The sequence below is a fragment of the Tupaia chinensis genome, unplaced genomic scaffold (assembly GCF_000334495.1).
Source record: "Tupaia chinensis unplaced genomic scaffold, TupChi_1.0 Scaffold000096_1, whole genome shotgun sequence".
Lineage (NCBI taxonomy): Eukaryota > Metazoa > Chordata > Mammalia > Scandentia > Tupaiidae > Tupaia > Tupaia belangeri.
This window is the reverse complement of record NW_006159558.1, coordinates 665902-673755: the sequence shown is the minus strand read 5'-3', so window position 1 is coordinate 673755 and position 7854 is coordinate 665902. Positions and strand designations below refer to the sequence as shown.

The following is a 7854-nucleotide window of genomic DNA, read 5'->3' as shown; positions in this document are numbered from 1 at the left end:
ATGGCCATGAGTCCAGCAACATAACCATTATGCCATCTTCTGGTCCTGCCAAATGCATTTCTTATATCAGGTCACATAACTGATACCTTTAGTCTGGAACCAGTCATTTTACCTATTATCTATGTGTGTATCTGTCTTATCAATCAATCAGCTATCTTTTGTTTTTACTTTTCCATATTGTCTCTTTAAATCTCTCTCTTTCTCTTTTAAAGAGATTTTTGCCTTAGGGTACATGCACTCACCAGAGAGAGAGAGAGAGACAGAGATGGTGTGAGGGAAAGTAAGAAATCATCCCAAGGGAGGGTGGCCATGCTGCAATTCCTTCTCCTCCATACTTTTTTCTGGGATCTTGGGCACATATGCACATGTACCTGGTGTGATTTTCAAGCCACTGGGCGTGGGACTTGAACGCTGGTCGGCCATTTAGGAGTCCAGTAACTGCTTTGCCATCTGCTGGCCCTTAAATCTCTTTGTTATTGTAGTTTTTGGCATTTAAAAAATTTCATGTTTTTCATTGTAGTAGTTTCCTTTCTATTAAGAACTAAGTGCCCTCTGGTGGTGGTGGTAAAGGTAGCTGGATCCAACATGACTGACTTTGGAGTCTTGGACCAAGTGGCTTGAAAAACAATCCAGATGCACATGCATGCATGTCCCAAATCCCAAAAAGAGAATAGAGGAGAAGGGGTTGAGGTGTGGCCATCCTCCCTGGGGGTGTGATTTCTCACTTTGCCTATTGGTCTCTCTGGAGAGCACGTAGCCCTATGGTGAAACAAAACCAAACCTTATGCAGCCCAAAGTCCCAGTTTTTCTTAATTGTTTTTCTGTTCTTTGGAATGATGTCTCAACTTTATCAGCATTCTTTGTCAGCAACCTGTCAGCTGCAGTGTGGTAAAGGGGTTTATGCTACTTTTCACTTTCTCTGAACTTTCTATTCACACCTTTTATTTCATTTTAGTTGAAAAAGACAGTGCTGGGACCAGCAAGTGGCATGGTGGTTAAGAGTGTTGGACTCCCACATGGCCGACCACGGTTCAAGTCTCGGACCTAGTGGCTTGCTTTCTCACTTCCTCTCTCTCTCTCTTTCTGTATCTCTCTGATCAAACTGGAAAATAACAATGATAGTAATAATAAACAAAGTTAAATAAAATAATTTAAAAAAAGAGAAAAAGACAGTGTTTATTAGCCTTCCATTTTTGCCTACTTACTTTTAGTCTTATATAGACCATGGAATCTATGTATTGTTTAAAACTAGTCCTTTTGTCGAAGTTTTCCCCACCAACTGCTGAGTGGAAAACAAAACAAAACAAAAACGCATCTCTCTGTTCTCTAGGTAATCTGTAGAAGAAAGTTTGAAGAGTGTGCCATTTATGGAGTTATTGCACATCCTAAGGTTTCAGTATTTGAAGTACAGTGTAGCTGATTGTACAGTCCTTGGTTTACCCTCTTCATTTTTAGTTTCTTCAAAATCTGCCTCATTTCATTTTTGTAAGAAGATACCAAGTTGATACCAAGTTGATTTCTCTTTCGTCATCCTCTGATTCCCCCCTCGTTTTCACCTGTGTGTGTGTGTGTGTGTGTGCATGTGTGCGTGTGCAAATGACTTAGGATCCTTGTTCTGGGGGTTCTGCAGTTGTTTGCCTGGTTGATTGTTTATCTTTCCAGTAGAATCATGATACTAGGGTAGAATATATCATTGAGATGACTACTCGAAATGTACTGGCTCTTTCCATGTGGAGGATGAAATCATTTATTTCTGGGAAGTTTTTGTAGATAGTTTTAAATGTACGTTCTGCTCCATTACTTAATCTTACTTCTTAGTAGACTTTATGCATAATATATAGCTTGGGTGGCCCAGCAGATAGTACGGTGGAGGAGACACTGGACTCTCACATGGCTGATTCTGTTGTTCAAGTCCCAGTCCTGGTGGCTTGAAAAGCACACTGGACATGTGTATGTACATACATAAAGTCTCAAAAGGAGAAGGGAGGAGAAGGGATTGTAGGTGATTTCTTTTTTCCCTCTGCCTGTGTCTCTAGCTGTCTCTCTCTGGTGAATACACACTCCCCATGGCAAAAACTGAAAAAACAGACAAACAAACAAAACAAAACAACAAAAACAAAAAACAAAACTTATATTCCTATCTCATATAGCAATAAATATTTTTATTCTTTATTTTATTCTAATTGTCTTAACTATTGTTATGGCTTTCTTTACTGACCCTTATAATTTACTCATGTGTAAGATTATTTTGAGCTATTTAAAATAATTTCCTTTATCATAGGTTGATAGTGTTCTTTTTTTCTATTCTGTTCTCTATTTTTGACACTAGCACAACGCATTTTATTTTATGAAATGATTGTTTAAGGATTTTTGGTTATCGTTTTTTTCTGCTTCATGCATGTTTAATAGCAAAGAAGTTTTACCAGTTGAAATGTGTTATTTAAACTTTTTTTCTGTTTTCTTCTCACAATACATGTGTGTGAATGATTTTCTTTTCCCCCATATCAAAATAAGTTATGTACTGTGCGTGCTGAGGGTTTTGGTTCGTTTACATCCGAGGTTAGGTGCCTCAACAACACACTTTGAAGTGAGGTTTTGCCTGCAGAATGTTTATAAGATTTGCCTTTCAGATCTCTACTGGTGGAGGTAGAGAAGAACACAGCTGTGAGGAGCAGAGAGAGAAATCAAACTATGAAACAGGTTCAAGAATGCCTTTGACTGACCTCAGGGGAGAGTGGGAGCCACCGTGGTCTTTCATACCTATCTCAAGGTTTGTACTTGTCTCAAGAGAATGGCTAGGTCTTCATATTCTTCCTTCAGAATGTATTGAAGGATCAGCAGGAGGTGTGAAGGTTAACGTGGCTGGATCCCACATGGCTGGTTGCACAGTTCGAGTCCTGGATCCAGCAGCTTGAAAAACATGCCAGGTGTGTTTGTGTGTGTGTGTGTGTGTGTGTGTGTGTGTGCCCAAATCCCACGAGGAGAATAGAGGAGAGGGGACTGCAACATGGCCATACACTCTGGGGGTGATTTCTCTTTTTCTCTCTCTCTCTCTTTTTCTCTGTGTCTCTGGCAAGTGCCCTTTAGCAAAAAGTTTCGGATATGAACCACAGTTAAAATATCACTTTCAGTGAGGCAGCTCTTAGGTCCTGGGCAACCCTTGAGGCATTGACACTTGAATCTATCTGCCAATAACATTGATACAGTCAAGTATATTAATAGTCTGGTTAAATTGATTGTGCTTCCTTGGAGAAGGCGGGATGTATCAGTATGCTTATGATTCATCGTTATTGTTTCTATGTGAAGTTTGACTTCTTTCACCTGCCTCTTTCTTTTCCTTTACCACCTGGTCTGCAAAAAAGACTTCACATTTCAGGTTATTCCCATTCACTTCCCTCCCCTAGAAGCACCATTTCCTCTTGGAAACTCAAGTTTCTTTCTTTTAATTCCATCAGAAGCAAGTTATCTTGGCTTGAACTTTTTAGAAACAAAAAAATTAGCAAATGCTCTGAAGGAAAATTGACAAGGAAATTTAGAAAGCGGGACAGGAAAAGAGAAAGGAGCTAAGCCAGCGCGTGATGTCTGGCAAAGCTTCCTAGATCCTCAGAGTGGTCCTGATCGTGAGCAGAGGGCCTGGAATATTATACTCCGCACTCCGCAATCTCTGGTTAAGAGGCGCTATTAAGTCCTTCTGTCTGCAAGCAAAGAGCGCTCCTGAAGTCTGAGGGAGGTCCTCTGAAAAGTGGTAAAGATGGATGTTGGATGAAGTGGGATGGGGTAGGAGTGCATGAATGCCACGGACTCAAGGAGCCACAGGGGACTGCTGCCTCAATCCACTGACATTATCCACTGAGGGTTGCCTGGTCTCACACTGTTTTCAGATTTTCTGTACTGATAATGGGCTTTTCTATTTCTTGGGGTGACTTTATCTGTCTTTTTTCAGCCCTAGGTCTTTCTTTCCTCTGTGTTTTCCCTAAAGTACCTCCTTGATTTTCTTCTAAATGAATTTGAGAGCTGGCTCTGCAGGATTTGGCTGTTTAATCCCTATTTACACATTCTTAAATTTGGAATAGTCTCAGTCTCCCAGTTATGCTGTTAACCCTGATTAAGGATGCTTTTTGTTGTAGTTGTTAGGATGGGCTTTTTTCACCCTCTTTATAGTTTGCATTTTTTGTGTGTTTAAGAGGTAAGATTTGGATTTAGGCTGTATCCTAGGGAGACCTGGCAGATAGAGTATTTTGCAAATGCCTTATTTATACTGGTTATTACAATTTTTTTACATATGTTTACTGCTTCATGCTAAATGCAAACATTTTAAATTTATCATTTTCTTCAATAGCTGTAAAGAAACTTTAATATCTTTACTCACATTTGTTTTTCAAACTGTAGAACTTGTGGATCAATAAGCTTAAAGGACTTGCTCTAGGAGGTGTGAATGAAACTCAATAATTCAAGGTTTACTGCCTAAGGGATGACAGCCATCTACCTCTGAGTTACCCATGTAGGCATACTTATGTCGTGCATCTAGAAGTCCAGTATTCTGATCACTGGCTCCAGTTTAATTAAACTTTTGAAAATCTCCAATTAGTTTACAACAGTCAGTCAATAAATTCATCAGCTTGAGCATTTAGTGAGTTTTCATTATGGGTTTAATCATGTTTTTTGATATTTCTGAATTTTCAGTAAGGTTGCCTAGTTTTGCATAATTAGTTTTATTAGAAATACTTTCAAAGGGACTAGCAGATGGCATAATGGTTACATCACTAGACTCTCACATGGCCGACTATGTTTCGGGTCCTGGACCTGGAGACTTGAAACTCATGCAAGCTGTGTGTGCATGCATGCCCCAAATCCAGAGAGGATATTGCAGAAGGGATTAGAGTTTCATCCAGAGAGGATATTGGAGGAGAAGGGATTAGAGTTTGGCCAAACCCCCTAAAGCATGACTTCTTGCTTTGTGTTTCCCTCTCTCTGTCTGACTGGTGAGCCAACATGCCCTATAGCAAATATCTAATTAAAAAAATATTTTTATTTATTTTGACTTCTTTTTGCAACATGATTGGTATTCATTTTTTAATTTTGAAAAATTATTATTATTATTATTACTTTTTAATTTGCTGTAAGGTGTGCACACAGTAGAGAGAGCTAGATAGAGAAAAAGCAAGAAAGTAAGCTACCAGATCTGGGACTCAAACTGGCCATGTGGGAGTCCAACACAGTAACCACCATACCACCTGCTGGCCCCAATTGGAATTCTCATTGTACCATTTCTTCCTACATGACTCTTACCTTCAACCTTGTAAGAACATGAATTTTTTATGAAGCACTTATAAGTTAATTTTGCCTAAATGGTTCTTATTTCATTCTATTTCAACAATATGCACTATTGGTATTATTATTTTTTTTCTAAAACTCACAAACTATTTTTCATCTTAAAGTAGAGGTTTAAGGCCAAGGAAGTCAGTTCTCACTGGCCTTTGAAGTTGGCCTTTCTCTTCTCCACAAATGCACTCATCCCTTCTTTTCTGTCATCAGTGGTGAAGGTGGAATAAAAGAGTTTTTTCTCCAACTTATTTCCTTCTGTTAATGTCATTTCAAAAGCTGCATTCACTGATTCTTTGGCCGTCGAGACTGTAATTTTGGAATTGCTGGCAAATTTTTCTGCACACTGGATGGCTTCTTCAACCAGTGTCTCAACAGGAAAAATCTTGCTTACAAGACCTGCTTGTTTGGCATCCTGCGCTGAGATCTGGTCACCAGTGTGGACCATTTCCATTGCCAGCGACTTTCCCACAGCGCGAGTCAGTCTCTGGGTGCCTCCTGCACCTGGAATAGTTCCCAGTAAGATTTCTGGCTGTCCAAACTGGGCTTTCTCCCCAGCATAAATTATGTCGCACATCATAGTAAACTCATAGCCCCCACCAAGCCCAGGCAAAGGAACATCGCAGGGCATGGCAGCAGGCTGCTGGGCGCAGCTGTAGGCGGACTAAAGGCAGTAAGGCTTATAGGGCTGCCATGGCGCTCTCTGGATGACTCACTATTGGTATTATTGATCAATCCCTATAAATATGTAACTGTGTTTTCATATATATGTTCTAGTAATTTTTACAATAGCTAAGAGATTTTTTTAAAGAATTATTTTATTTAACTTTATTTATTATTATTATCATTATTATTTTCCACTTTGATCAAAGAGGCACAGAGAGAGAGAGAGGAAGTGAGAAAGCAAGCCACCAGGTCTGAGACTTGAACCGTGGTCGGCCATGTGGGAGTCCAGTGCCTTTAACCACCATGCCACTTGCTGGCCCCAGCTAAGAGATTTTTAATCTTCCCGATAAACTCATTAATTCAACCAACATAATTCTCATTGTAGATAAAACTCAGTTTTAGATGTCATTTTGTCTAAACTGAAGTTGGCAAGTACTGTACTGACAAATATTTTTAAAGGTCCATTTCTCTGGGTTTAGTTTTCTACTACAGATTTCAACCATGTAGACTTCCTGTAGGACAAGACAATGGTTATCTTGTCCTGTTTGTTTTCCTTTTCTATCAAGTCTTTCTCTGGACTACTGTAATGTCTATCCAGTTTTCTAGGACTGTTTCATTTTACAGATTTTTGTTGGGTCTCTGTTAAACTATTAAGCACTAATCACAGATAAGAACTTATTCTTTTTTTTTCAAATGTATGTGTAAAACTGTCAAATCTCAGTAACTGGAAATATTGAGAGCCCAAAGACATAAATCCTATTTATGAATGTCTCAAATTAGTAACACTTTTCTTAAGCATGGGGAAGTGGAGAGGAGTGGTCTATGGTGCCACTGTCCTGTAAAGAGTGAGTGTCTGAGTCTGGAGACACTGACCTCCAGCTGTGGGTAAAGTTGGGACTAAGAGGGCTGACTGGATTACAGAATTAACTTGTTGGATAAATAAATTCATTAATATAGCCTCCTTTGTTATTGAGTAAGCCCTGTCTCCTAATATTTCATGAGAAACTAATTTCTTTTTCTGTTTCATCAAGCTCACTAATATTAATGAGATCTGAAATCTGCCAATTTTTCATGTGGAATTAAACATAAATTAATACTAATGACTCCATTTCCATTTTATTCATTTATTAATGATCCTTTCAATCACAGTTTTGAAAGGATTTTTTTGTAACACCATATGGCTTAAACATCTGCAATTAGCCATTTTATTGTGCTCAGATGTGAGTGTGTAACCCAGATCTTAAAGCACCTATTCACGTATTCAAGAAAATAAAAAGGTTTATATTATTTACTCATGTTTCATTAAATTTCCCAGAATGTCATGTGAAGAATCCTGCTCAACTACAAAAATATTCAGTTCTCTTTCACTTATTAGAAAAGGTAGTTAGTGATATTTTCATCAGTATAGAAATACGGTTTCATTTTTTAGGCTCCAATCTCCATATATTTGAAGGACAGTTCATTTTATTTTGTGAGTTTGTGTACTTGTTTCAACAAATATATTTTTATTTATTGGAGGAAATGAAATTCAACAGGATTAATCATTGTTTTAATTTTTTTATCTTTTGCATGAGTTTTGTTTCAGTTCATTATTCCTGAGTCTTGGTCCACTGTTCTTCTGGCAATAAGAACTGTTGATTTACATTCTGTTTAATAAGAGCTTTCTGTCCCAGGCCTTCTGCTAACGTAGTCTAGAGGTGGAGTAACTACCTTATATTCTCTTGTCATTTCCAAGCTATTCTCCCTTCCTCTTGAAAATTCCCTCCGAAGCTTTGGCTCCCATATCAACAGGCCATACCACTCCGTTGTAGTTAACTCCTAACATTCCTATCAGTCCAGTTACGTATTAGTCCCCTTTATGTCATG

At 38.6% G+C, this 7854-nt stretch overlaps 1 pseudogene; it reads right to left on the bottom strand.

Moving 5' to 3' along the window:
• Positions 1-5467: 5467 nt before the first annotated feature.
• LOC102496634 (enoyl-CoA hydratase, mitochondrial pseudogene) lies at positions 5468-5953 on the bottom strand (annotated as a pseudogene).
• Positions 5954-7854: the final 1901 nt, after the last annotated feature.